Here is a 14,649-nt window from a genome sequence, read left to right on the forward strand (position 1 = left end):
TAATTCTCTACCTGCGTCATCTCCCCTCTGCCTGCATCATGTCTCCCTCCACCAGCGTCATCTCTCTCTTCGCGTGTGTCATCTTCACTCTCTGCCTGCATCATGTCTCTCACCACCTGCATCATCTCTCTCTTTGCCTATGACATCTCACTCTCTGCCTGCACCATCTCTCTCTTTGCGTGTGTCATCTCACTCTCTGCCTGCACCATCTCTTTCTTTGCATGTGTCATCTCTCTCTTTGCGTGTGTCATCTCACTCTCTGCCTGCACCATCTCTCTCTTTGCATGTGTCATCTCTCTCTTTGCGTGTGACATCTGACTCTCTGCCTGCACCATGTCTGTCTTTGCGTGTGTCATCTCACTCTCTGTCTGTGCCAACTCACCCTCTGCCTGCATCATGTCTCTCTCCACCTGCATCATCTCTGTCTTTGTGTGCATCATCTCATTCTCTGCCTGCACCATGTCTCTCTTTGTGTGTGTCATCTCTCTCTTTGCGTGTGTCATCTCACTCTCTGCCTGCACCATCTCTCCATGCATGTGTCATCTCTCTCTTTGCGTATGACATCTCACACTCTGCCTGCACCATCTCTCTCTTTGCGTGTGTCATCTCTCTCTTTGCGTGTGTTATCTCACTCTCTGCATGCTCCCTCTCACCCTCTGCCTGCATCATGTCTCCCTCCACATGTGTCATCTCTCTCTTTGCGTGTGTCATCTCACTCTCTGCCTGCACCATCTCTTTCTTTGAGTATATCATCTCATTCTCTACCTGCGTCATCTTCCCTCTGCCTGCATCATGTCTCCCTCCACCTGCGTCATCTCTCTCTTTGCATGTGTCATATCACTCTCTGCCTGCACCATCTCTCTCTTTGCATGGGTCATCTCTCTCTTTACGTGTGTCATCTCACTCTCTGCCTGTGCTATCTCACGCTCTGCCTGCATCATATCTCTCTCCACCAGTGTCATCTCTCTTTGCGTGTGTCATCTCACTCTTTGCCTGCGCTATCTCACCATCTGACTGCATCATGTCTCTCACCACCTGCGTCATCTCTCTCTTTGCGTGTGTCATCTCACTCTCTGCCTGTGCCATCTCACCCCTGCCTACATCATGTCTCCCTCCACCAGCGTCATCTTTCTCTTTGCGTGTGTCATCTCATTCTCTGCCTGCACCATGTCTCTCTTTGCGTGTGTCATCTCACTCTCTACCTGCGTCATCTCTCTCTTTTCGTGTGTCATCTCACTCTCTGCCTGCGTCATCTCTCTCTTTTCGTGTGTCATCTCACTCTCTACCTGCACCATCTCTCTCTTTGCATGAGTCATCTCTCTCTTTGCGTGTGCCATCTCACTCTCTGCCTGCACCATCTCTCTCTTTGCATGTGTCATCTCTCTCTTGGCATGTGACATCTCACTCTCTGCCTGCACCATGTCTGTCTTTGCGTGTGTCATCTCACTCTCTGCCTGTGCCATCTCACCCTCTGCATGCATCATGTCTCTTTCCACCAGCGTCATCTCTCTCTTTGCGTGTGTCATCTCACTCTCTGCCTGCACTATCTCACCCTCTGCCTGCATCATGTCTCTCACCACCTGCGTCATCTCTCTCTTTGTGTGTGTCATCTCACTCTCTGCCTGTGCCATCTCACCCTCTGCCTGCATCATGTCTCTCTCCACCAGCATCATCTTTCTCTTTGCGTGTGCCATCTCATTCTCTGCCTGCACCATGTCTCTCTTTGCATGTGTCATCGCACTCTCTACCTGCGTCATCTCTCTCTTTGCCTGTGTCATCTCACTCTCTGTCTGCACCATCTCTCTCTTTGCGTGTGTCATCTCACTCTCTGCCTGCACCATCTCTCTCTTTGAATGTGTCATCTCTCTCTTTGCGTGTGACATCTCACTCTCTGCCTGCACCATGTCTATCTTTGCGTGTGTCATCTCACTCTCTGCCTGTGCCATCTCACCCTCTGCCTGTATCATGTCTCTCTCCACCTGCATCATCTCTCTCTTTGCGTGTGGCATCTCATTATCTGCCTGCACCATGTCTCTCTTTGCGTGTGTCATCTCTCTCTTTGCGTGTGTCATCTCACTCTCTGCCTGCACCATCTCTCTCTTTGCATGTGTCATCTCTCTCTTTGCGTATGACATCTCACTCTCTGCCTGCACCATCTCTCTCTTTGCGTGAGTCATCTCTCTATTTCCGTGTGTCATCTCACTTTCTGCCTGCGCCCTCTCACCCTCTGCCTGCATCATGTCTCCCTCCACCTGTGTCATCTCTCTCTTGGCGTGTGACATCTCACTCTACGCCTGCACCATGTCTGTCTTTGCGTGTGTCATCTCACTCTCTGCCTGCACCATCTCTCTCTTTGCATGTGTCATCTCTCTCTTTGCGTATGACATCTCACTCTCTGCCTGCAACATCTCTCTCTTTGCGCGTGTTATCTCTCTCTTTCCGTGTGTCATCTCACTTTCTGCCTGCACCATGTCTCGTTCCACCTACGTCATCTCTCTCTTTGCGTGTGTCATCTCATTCTCTGCCTGCACCATGTCTCTCTTTGCGTGTGTCATCTATCTCTTTGCGTGTGTCATCTCACTCTCTGCCTACACCATCTCTCTCTTTGCATGTGTCATCTCTCTCTTTGCGTAGGACATCTCACTCTCTGCCTACACCATCTCTCTATTTGCTTGTGTCATCTCTCTCTTTGCGTGTGTCATCTCACTCTCTACCTGCGCCCTCTCACCCTATGCCTGCATCATGTCTCCCTCCACCTGCATCATCTCTCTCTTTGCGTGTGTCATCTCACTCTCTGCCTGCACCATCTCTCTCTTTGCGTATATAATCTCATTCTCTACCTGCGTCATCTCCCCTCTGCCTGCATCATGTCTCCCTCCACCTGCGTCATCTGTCTCTCTACATGTGTCATCTCACTCTCTGCCTGCACCATCTCTCTCTTTGCGTGTGTCATCTCTCTCTTTCCGTGTGTCATCTCACTTTCTGCCTGCGCCCTCTCACCCTCTGCCTGCATCATGTCTCCCTCCACCTGTGTCATCTCTCTCTTGGCGTGTGACATCTCACTCTCTGCCTGCACCATGTCTGTCTTTGCGTGTGTCATCTCACTCTCTGCCTGCACCATCTCTCTCTTTGCATGTGTCATCTCTCTCTTTGCGTATGACATCTCACTCTCTGCCTGCAACATCTCTCTCTTTGCGTGTGTCATCTCTCTCTTTCCGTGTGTCATATCACTTTCTGCCTGCGCCCTCTCACCCTCTGCCTGCATCATGTCTCCCTCCACCTGCATCATCTCTCTCTTCGCGTGTGTCATCTCACTCTCTGCCTGCACCATCTCTCTCTTTGCGTATATCATCTCATTCTCTACCTGCATCATCTCCCCTCTGCCTGCATCATGTCTCCCTCCACCTGCGTCATCTGTCTCTCTACATGTGTCATCTCACTCTCTGCCTGCACCATCTCTCTCTTTGCGTGTGTCATCTCTCTCTTGGCGTGTGACATCTCACTCTCTGCCTGCACCATCTCTCTCTTTGCATATTATTATTATTATTATTATTATTAAAGGCTTTTATACCGCGCTCTATTACTAAAAAAATAGTATCCTGGCGCGTTGAAGGCAGAACAGTTGGGAGAGGACTAATGACTAATAACTGAACATAAGAAAAAAACAGTTTAAACTATTGTATTAAAAAGGTGAGTTTTTAGTCCTTTCTTAAAAACATTGAGGGTCGAAGCAGTTTTTAGGTGAAGGGGAAGGGTGTTCCAGGATTTTGCTGCTCTTACCGAAATAGATTGGCCGCCAAGTCTGCAGTATTTGAATTTGGGAACGGACATTTGGCACAGGTTGGCCGATCGCAGGAGGCGATTAGGGACATACAAGCGGAACCTTTTCCACAAGTAGATAGGGCCAATTTGATGAATAGCTCGGTAGGCCATCACCAAGATTTTGAACTGAATCCTGAGGGCAACAGGAAGCCAATGGAGAGCACACAGCAAAGGGTGTGCACTAGAACGCCTAGGAACATTGAATAGGAGCCTGGCAGCAGCGTTCTGAATGACCTGGAGGCGGTGAATCAGGTATGCTGGTAGTCCGCCAAACAGACCATTCGCGTAATCCAACCTAGAGAGTATCAAGGCGCGAATAACGGTCTCTTTAGCTTCTTTCGGCAGGAGAGGGAAGAACCTACGTAGAGTTTTTAGGGTAGCAAAACAGACCCCCGTGAGTTTCTTAATGTGATCCTCAAACTTAAGGTTCTTACTGAACCAGACTCCTAGGTTTTTTACTGGGCCAGATGTGGCTTTTGGAGGGGGTAGGTCAGCAGGCCAGAGACGCTCATTAAAGTCCTCAGGAAAAGAGCCATACAACAAGATCTCTGATTTACTCTCGTTGCATTTCAGCTGGGCACGTGCTAACCATTGGAAGACCGAGGACAAACAATGTTGGGCCACCGACGTATCTAAATTACCTCTGGGCCAGGTAAACAAAAGCTGCGTGTCGTCGGCGTATGCCATAATTTTTGCACCCAACTGTTCAGCAAGGTAAATCAAAGGGGTAAGATAAACATTAAAAAGTAGAGGGCTTAGGATGGACCCCTGGGGAACACCTGTAGAAAGTAATTTAGGGGTGGAGGCAAAAGGAGGCAGCCAAATTTGTTGTGTGCGGTTATCTAAGAATGAAGTTAGCCAATCAAGTGCAGGGCCGGTAACACCTATATCAGCTAGTCTGGCGAGTAGGAGGGAGTGAGGCACCGTATCGAAGGCAGCAGAGAGGTCCAATAAGATCAGAGCCGCTCTGCCACCCTCGTCAAGACACTCCCGAATGGCCTCCGAGATTTCAACTAAGGCCGTCTCGGTGCTATAAGTAGCCCTAAAGCCAGACTGAGCTGGATGTAGAGCCTTTGTTGATTCGACAAATTTATCCAGCTGCTTGAAGACGGTCTTTTCACAGATTTTTGCAAGAGCTGGGAGCAGAGATATAGGCCGAAAATTGGACGGCGTGGTCGGGTCTAGACCATTTTTTTTAAGCAATGGGAGCAATTTTGCTTGCTTCCAACAAGCGGGGACAGTAGCCGTAAGGAGTGAGAGGTTAATAAGCTGGGTAACCTCATTTCCCACTGTTTCTGCTAAGCCCGCAAATACTCTAGCCGGGCAAGGGTCAGAAGGAGATCCTGATTTTAAGGCAGCAATAGTAGAGCTGATATCAGAATTTAATTGGAGGGTGAATTCAGCCAACTGCTCAGTGCGTGGGGGCATTGAGGGAAGCAGAGTAGTTAAAGGTAATGTAGAGCCATTACAAACCTTTTGCAGGTCCTCCTGGATTTTAACAATTTTTTCAATGAAGAACTCAGATAGTTCTTCACACCATTCCTTTGATGCAGGTAACATAGGTTGAGAAGCACAGGGAGATGTAAAGCTTTTTACAATAGTGAAGATTTCCTTACTGTTGTTGGTCGCTTTATTAATGCGTCCTGTAAAATAGCTACGCTTGGCAGATCTAATGGCTGCATAATACTTTTTTTGTGCAGCCCGCAGATCTTTTTTCGCCTCGGGGAGATAAGCTTGTCTGCACGCCCTCTCAAGTTTTTTGCAGCCTGATTTGAGGTCGCGGAGGGCATGGGAAAACCAAGGTTTGGAGGGGGTAGAGCGGAGCCTGCAAACCCGGCTGCTATTAGTTGATGTAGCAGTCGCGCATTCCATCCATGAATTAAATGTGCTGACAGCAGCCTCAATATCAGGGGGGAGCAGAGGACGAGACGCATCAAGTCCCTCAGAGAGGGTATTCAAGTTGATCTTCTGTGTGTGGGCAGTTTGGGGTTGAGCCGCAACAGAAGTCAAAAGAGGCCAGGAAAATCTGACAAGCTTATGGTCAGACCAGATTACTGGCTCAGGTTGAGCCATGGTAATGTCGAAATTTGAGCATACCAGATCCAAGATATGTCCTCCTAAATGGGTTGGAGCATCCACCCATTGTCTTAACTGGGCCATAGAGAGAGCTTCTGTAAGGCGGACTGCCTCTGGCAGGTCCGGACAGTCAACATGAATATTAAAGTCCCCCAGGAGGAGATACCGGGAATGGCGTAAGATCCGAGGGACTATTAACTCTTCTAGGGCTTGTACAAAATTACCCACGTGGCCAGGAGGGCGATAGACATATGCCATCTCTCTCTTTGCGTGTGACATCTCACTCTCTGCCTGCACCATGTCTGTCTTTGCGTATGTCATCTCACTCTCTACCTGCGTCATCTCTCTCTTTTCGTGTGTCATCTCACTCTCTGCCTGCGTCATCTCTCTCTTTTCGTGTGTCATCTCACTCTCTACCTGCACCATCTCTCTCTTTGCGTGAGTCATCTCTCTCTTTGCGTGTGTCATCTCACTCTCTGCCTGCACCATCTCTCTCTTTGCATGTGTCATCTCTCTCTTGGCATGTGACATCTCACTCTCTGCCTGCACCATGTCTGTCTTTGCGTGTGTCATCTCACTCTCTGCCTGTGCCATCTCACCCTCTGCATGCATCATGTCTTTTTCCACCAGCGTCATCTCTCTCTTTGCGTGTGTCATCTCACTCTCTGCCTGCACTATCTCACCCTCTGCCTGCATCATGTCTCTTACCACCTGCGTCATCTCTCTCTTTGTGTGTGTCATCTCACTCTCTGCCTGTGCCATCTCACCCTCTGCCTGCATCATGTCTCTCTTTGCATGTGTCATCGCACTCTCTACCTGCGTCATCTCTCTCTTTGCCTGTGTCATCTCACTCTCTGTCTGCACCATCTCTCTCTTTGCGTGTGTCATCTCTCTCTTTGCGTGTGTCATCTCACTCTCTGCCTGCACCATCTCTCTCTTTGCATGTGTCATCTCTCTCTTTGCGTGTGACATCTCACTCTCTGCCTGCACCATGTCTATCTTTGCGTGTGTCATCTCACTCTCTGCCTGTGCCATCTCACCCTCTGCCTGTATCATGTCTCTCTCCACCTGCATCATCTCTCTCTTTGCGTGTGTCATCTCTCTCTTTGCGTGTGTCATCTCTCTCTTTGCGTGTGTCATCTCATTCTCTGCCTGCACCATGTCTCTCTTTGCGTGTGTCATCTCTCTCTTTGCGTGTGTCATCTCACTCTCTGCCTGCACCATCTCTCTCTTTGCATGTGTCATCTCTCTCTTTGCGTATGACATCTCACTCTCTGCCTGCACCATCTCTCTCTTTGCGTGTGTCATCTCTCTCTTTCCGTGTGTCATCTCACTTTCTGCCTGCGCCCTCTCACCCTCTGCCTGCATCATGTCTCCCTCCACATGTGTCATCTCTCTCTTGGCGTGTGACATCTCACTCTACGCCTGCACCATGTCTGTCTTTGCGTGTGTCATCTCACTCTCTGCCTGCACCATCTCTCTCTTTGCATGTGTCATCTCTCTCTTTGCGTATGACATCTCACTCTCTGCCTGCAACATCTCTCTCTTTGCGTGTGTCATCTCTCTCTTTCCGTGTGTCATATCACTTTCTGCCTGCGCCCTCTCACCCTCTGCCTGCATCATGTCTCGTTCCACCTACGTCATCTCTCTCTTTGCGTGTGTCATCTCATTCTCTGCCTGCACCATGTCTCTCTTTGCGTGTGTCATCTATCTCTTTGCGTGTGTCATCTCACTCTCTGCCTACACCATCTCTCTCTTTGCATGTGTCATCTCTCTCTTTGCGTAGGACATCTCACTCTCTGCCTACATCATCTCTCTATTTGCTTGTGTCATCTCTCTCTTTGCGTGTGTCATCTCACTCTCTACCTGCGCCCTCTCACCCTATGCCTGCATCATGTCTCCCTCCACCTGCATCATCTCTCTCTTTGCGTGTGTCATCTCACTCTCTGCCTGCACCATCTCTCTCTTTGCGTATATAATCTCATTCTCTACCTGCGTCATCTCCCCTCTGCCTGCATCATGTCTCCCTCCACCTGCGTCATCTGTCTCTCTACATGTGTCATCTCACTCTCTGCCTGCACCATCTCTCTCTTTGCGTGTGTCATCTCTCTCTTTCCGTGTGTCATCTCACTTTCTGCCTGCGCCCTCTCACCCTCTGCCTGCATCATGTCTCCCTCCACCTGTGTCATCTCTCTCTTGGCGTGTGACATCTCACTCTCTGCCTGCACCATGTCTGTCTTTGCGTGTGTCATCTCACTCTCTGCCTGCACCATCTCTCTCTTTGCATGTGTCATCTCTCTCTTTGCGTATGACATCTCACTCTCTGCCTGCAACATCTCTCTCTTTGCGTGTGTCATCTCTCTCTTTCCGTGTGTCATATCACTTTCTGCCTGCGCCCTCTCACCCTCTGCCTGCATCATGTCTCGTTCCACCTACGTCATCTCTCTCTTTGCGTGTGTCATCTCATTCTCTGCCTGCACCATGTCTCTCTTTGCGTGTGTCATCTATCTCTTTGCGTGTGTCATCTCACTCTCTGCCTACACCATCTCTCTCTTTGCATGTGTCATCTCTCTCTTTGCGTAGGACATCTCACTCTCTGCCTACACCATCTCTCTATTTGCTTGTGTCATCTCTCTCTTTGCGTGTGTCATCTCACTCTCTACCTGCGCCCTCTCACCCTATGCCTGCATCATGTCTCCCTCCACCTGCATCATCTCTCTCTTTGCGTGTGTCATCTCACTCTCTGCCTGCACCATCTCTCTCTTTGCGTATATCATCTCATTCTCTACCTGCGTCATCTCCCCTCTGCCTGCATCATGTCTCCCTCCACCTGCGTCATCTGTCTCTCTACATGTGTCATCTCACTCTCTGCCTGCACCATCTCTCTCTTTGCATATGCCATCTCTCTCTTTACGTGTGACATCTCACTCTCTGCCTGCACCATGTCTGTCTTTGCGTGTGTCATCTCATTCTCTGCCTGTGCCATCTCACCCTCTGCCTGCATCATGTCTCTCTCCACCAGCGTCATCTCTCTCTTCGCGTGTGTCATCTTACTCTCTGCCTGTGCCATCTCACGCTCTGCCTGCATCATGTCTCTCTCCACCAGCGTCATCTTTCTCTTTGCGTGTGTCTTCTCATTCTCTGCCTGTGCCATCTCACGCTCTGCCTGTATCATGTCTCTCTCCACCAGCGTCATCTATCTCTTTGCGTGTGTCTTCTCATTCTCTGCCTGTACCATGTCTCTCTTTGCGTGTGTCATCTCACTCTCTACCTGCGTCATCTCTCTCTTTCCATGTGTCATCTCATTCTCTGCCTGCACCATCTCTCTCTTTGCGTGTGTCATTTCTCTCTTTGCGTGTGACATCTCACTCTCTGCCTGCACCATGTCTGTCTTTGCGTGTGTCATCTCACTCTCTGCCTGTGCCATCTCACGTCTACCTGCATCATATCTCTCTACACCTGCATCATCTCTCTCTTTGCGTGTGTTATCTCACTCTCTGCCTACATCATCTCTCTATTTGTTTGTGTCATCTCTCTCTTTGCGTGTGTCATCTCACTCTCTGCCTGCACCCTCTCACCCTCTGCCTGCATCATGTCTCCCTCCACCTGCGTCATCTCTCTCTTTGCATGGGTCATCTCTCTCTTTACGTGTGACATCTCACTCTCTGCCTGCAACATGTCTGTCTTTGCGTGTGTCATCTCACTCTCTGCCTGTGCTATCTCACGCTCTGCCTGCATCATGTCTCTCACCACCAGCGTCATCTCTCTTTGCGTGTGTCATCTCACTCTTTGCCTGTGCTATCTCACGCTCTGCCTGCATCATGTCTCTCACCACCAGCGTCATCTCTCTTTGCGTGTGTCATCTCACTCTTTGCCTACACCATCTCTCTCTTTGCATGTGTCATCTCTCTCTTTGCGTAGGACATCTCACTCTCTGCCTACACCATCTCTCTATTTGCTTGTGTCATCTCTCTCTTTGCGTGTGTCATCTCACTCTCTACCTGCGCCCTCTCACCTTATGCCTGCATCATGTCTCCCTCCACCTGCATCATCTCTCTCTTTGCGTGTGTCATCTCACTCTCTGCCTGCACCATCTCTCTCTTTGCGTATATCATCTCATTCTCTACCTGCGTCATCTCCCCTCTGCCTGCATCATGTCTCCCTCCACCTGCGTCATCTGTCTCTCTACATGTGTCATCTCACTCTCTGCCTGCACCATCTCTCTCTTTGCATATGCCATCTCTCTCTTTACGTGTGACATCTCACTCTCTGCCTGCACCATGTCTGTCTTTGCGTGTGTCATCTCATTCTCTGCCTGTGCCATCTCACCCTCTGCCTGCATCATGTCTCTCTCCACCAGCGTCATCTCTCTCTTCGCGTGTGTCATCTTACTCTCTGCCTGTGCAATCTCACGCTCTGCCTGCATCATGTCTCTCTCCACCAGCGTCATCTTTCTCTTTGCGTGTGTCTTCTCATTCTCTGCCTGTGCCATCTCACGCTCTGCCTGTATCATGTCTCTCTCCACCAGCGTCATCTATCTCTTTGCGTGTGTCTTCTCATTCTCTGCCTGTACCATGTCTCTCTTTGCGTGTGTCATCTCACTCTCTACCTGCGTCATCTCTCTCTTTCCATGTGTCATCTCATTCTCTGCCTGCACCATCTCTCTCTTTGCGTGTGTCATTTCTCTCTTTGCGCGTGACATCTCACTCTCTGCCTGCACCATGTCTGTCTTTGCGTGTGTCATCTCACTCTCTGCCTGTGCCATCTCACGTCTACCTGCATCATATCTCTCTACACCTGCATCATCTCTCTCTTTGCGTGTGTTATCTCACTCTCTGCCTACATCATCTCTCTATTTGTTTGTGTCATCTCTCTCTTTGCGTGTGTCATCTCACTCTCTGCCTGCACCCTCTCACCCTCTGCCTGCATCATGTCTCCCTCCACCTGCGTCATCTCTCTCTTTGCATGGGTCATCTCTCTCTTTACGTGTGACATCTCACTCTCTGCCTGCAACATGTCTGTCTTTGCGTGTGTCATCTCACTCTCTGCCTGTGCTATCTCACGCTCTGCCTGCATCATGTCTCTCACCACCAGCGTCATCTCTCTTTGCGTGTGTCATCTCACTCTTTGCCTACACCATCTCTCTCTTTGCATGTGTCATCTCTCTCTTTGCGTAGGACATCTCACTCTCTGCCTACACCATCTCTCTATTTGCTTGTGTCATCTCTCTCTTTGCGTGTGTCATCTCACTCTCTACCTGCGCCCTCTCACCCTATGCCTGCATCATGTCTCCCTCCACCTGCATCATCTCTCTCTTTGCGTGTGTCATCTCACTCTCTGCCTGCACCATCTCTCTCTTTGCGTATATCATCTCATTCTCTACCTGCGTCATCTCCCCTCTGCCTGCATCATGTCTCCCTCCACCTGCGTCATCTGTCTCTCTACATGTGTCATCTCACTCTCTGCCTGCACCATCTCTCTCTTTGCATATGCCATCTCTCTCTTTACGTGTGACATCTCACTCTCTGCCTGCACCATGTCTGTCTTTGCGTGTGTCATCTCATTCTCTGCCTGTGCCATCTCACCCTCTGCCTGCATCATGTCTCTCTCCACCAGCGTCATCTCTCTCTTCGCGTGTGTCATCTTACTCTCTGCCTGTGCCATCTCACGCTCTGCCTGCATCATGTCTCTCTCCACCAGCGTCATCTTTCTCTTTGCGTGTGTCTTCTCATTCTCTGCCTGTGCCATCTCACGCTCTGCCTGTATCATGTCTCTCTCCACCAGCGTCATCTATCTCTTTGCGTGTGTCTTCTCATTCTCTGCCTGTACCATGTCTCTCTTTGCGTGTGTCATCTCACTCTCTACCTGCGTCATCTCTCTCTTTCCATGTGTCATCTCATTCTCTGCCTGCACCATCTCTCTCTTTGCGTGTGTCATTTCTCTCTTTGCGTGCGACATCTCACTCTCTGCCTGCACCATGTCTGTCTTTGCGTGTGTCATCTCACTCTCTGCCTGTGCCATCTCACGTCTACCTGCATCATATCTCTCTACACCTGCATCATCTCTCTCTTTGCGTGTGTTATCTCACTCTCTGCCTACATCATCTCTCTATTTGTTTGTGTCATCTCTCTCTTTGCGTGTGTCATCTCACTCTCTGCCTGCACCCTCTCACCCTCTGCCTGCATCATGTCTCCCTCCACCTGCGTCATCTCTCTCTTTGCATGGGTCATCTCTCTCTTTACGTGTGACATCTCACTCTCTGCCTGCAACATGTCTGTCTTTGCGTGTGTCATCTCACTCTCTGCCTGTGCTATCTCACGCTCTGCCTGCATCATGTCTCTCACCACCAGCGTCATCTCTCTTTGCGTGTGTCATCTCACTCTTTGCCTGTGCTATCTCACGCTCTGCCTGCATCATGTCTCTCACCACCAGCGTCATCTCTCTTTGCGTGTGTCATCTCACTCTTTGCCTGCGCTATCTCACCATCTGACTGCATCATGTCTCTTACCACCTGCGTCATCTCACTCTCTGCCTGTGCCATCTCACCCCTGCCTACATCATGTCTCTCTCCACCAGCGTCATCTTTCTCTTTGCGTGTGTCATCTCATTCTCTGCCTGCACCATGTCTCTCTTTGCGTGTGTCATCTCATTCTCTGCCTGCACCATCTCTCTCTTTGCGTGTCATCTCACTCTCTACCTGCGTCATCTCTCTCTGTTTGCGTGTGTCATCTCACTCTCTGCCTGCATCATCTCTCTCTTTGCGTGTCATCTCACTCTCTACCTGCGTCATCTCTCTCTTTTCGTGTGTCATCTCATTCTCTACCTGCGTCATCTCCCCTCTGCCTGCATCATGTCTCCCTCCACCTGCGTCATCTGTCTCTCTACATGTGTCATCTCACTCTCTGCCTGCACCATCTCTCTCTTTGCATATGCCATCTCTCTCTTTGCGTGTGACATCTCACTCTCTGCCTGCACCATGTCTGTCTTTGCGTGTGTCATCTCACTCTCTGCCTGTACCATCTCACCCTCTGCCTGCATCATGTCTCTCTCCACCAGCGTCATCTCTCTCTTCGCGTGTGTCATCTTACTCTCTGCCTGTGCCATCTCACCCCTGCCTGCATCATGTCTCTCTCCACCAGCGTCATCTTTCTCTTTCCATGTGTCTTCTCATTCTCTGCCTGTACCATGTCTCTCTTTGCGTGTGTCATCTCACTCTCTACCTGCGTCATCTCTCTCTTTGCGTGTGTCATCTCTCTCTTTCCATGTGTCATCTCATTCTCTGCCTGCACCATCTCTCTCTTTGCATGTGTCATCTCTCTCTTTGCTTGTGACATCTCACTCTCTGCCTGCACCATGGCTGTCTTTGCGTGTGTCATCTCACTCTCTGCCTGTGCCATCTCACCCTCTACCTGCATCATATCTCTCTACACCTGCATCATCTCTCTCTTTGCATGTGTCATCTCATTCTCTGCCGGCACCATGTCTCTCTTTGCATGTGTCATCTCTCTCTTTGTGTGTGTCATCTCACTCTCTGCCTGCACCATCTCTCTCTTTGCGTATATCATCTCATTCTCTACCTGCGTCATCTCCCCTTTGCCTGCATCATGTCTCCCTCCACCTGCGTCATCTCTCTCTTTGCATGTGTCATCTCACTCTTTGCCTGCACCATCTCTCTCTTTGCATGTGTCATGTCTCACTTTGAGTGTGACATCTCACTCTCTGCCTGCACCATGTCTGTCTTTACTTGTGTCATCTCACTCTCTGCCTGCATCATGTCTCTCTTTGCATGTGTCATGTCTCAATTTGCGTGTGACATCTCACTCTCTGCCTGCACCATGTCTGTCTTTACTTGTGTCATCTCACTCTCTGCCTGTGCCATCTCACCCTCTGCCTGCATCATGTCTCTCATCACCTGCCTCAATCTCTCTCTTTGCATGTGTCATCTCACTCTCTGCCTGCGATATCTCACCCTCTGCCTGCATCATGTCTCTCATCACCTGCGTCATCTCTCTCTTTGCGTGTGTCATCTCACTCTCTGCCTGTGCCATCTCACCCTCTGCCTGCATCTTGTCTCTCTCCACCAGCGTCATCTTTCTCTTTGCGTGTGTCATCTCATTCTCTGCCTGCAACATGTCTCTCTTTGCGTGGGTCATCTCACTCTCTCCCTGCGTCATCTCTTTCTTTCTGTGTGTCATCTCACTCTCTGCCTGCACCATCTCTTTCTTTGCATGTGTCATCTCATTCTCTGCCTGCAACATGTCTCTCTTTGCGTGGGTCATCTCATTCTCTCCCTGCGTCATCTCTTTCTTTCTGTGTGTCATCTCACTCTCTGCCTGCACCATCTCTTTCTTTGCATGTGTCATCCCTCTCTTTGCGTGTGTCATCTCACGCTCTGCCTGCACCATCTCTCTCTTAGCATGTGTCATCTCTCTCTTTGCGTGTGACATCTCACTCTCTGCCTGCACCATGTCTGTCTTTGCGTGTGTCATCTCACTCTCTGCCTGTGCCATCTCACCCTCTGCCTGCATCATTTCTCTCTCCACCTGCATCATCTCTGTCTTTGTGTGCATCATCTCATTCTCTGCCTGCACCATGTCTCTCTTTGTGTGTGTCATCTCTCTCTTTGCGTGTGTCATCTCACTCTCTGCCTGCACCATCTCTCCATGCATGTGTCATCTCTCTCTTTGCGTATGACATCTCACACTCTGCCTGCACCATCTCTCTCTTTGCGTGTGTCATCTCTCTCTTTGC

Source organism: Lissotriton helveticus, chromosome 2_1 (genome assembly GCF_964261635.1).
Source record: "Lissotriton helveticus chromosome 2_1, aLisHel1.1, whole genome shotgun sequence".
Classification (NCBI taxonomy): Eukaryota; Metazoa; Chordata; class Amphibia; order Caudata; family Salamandridae; genus Lissotriton; species Lissotriton helveticus.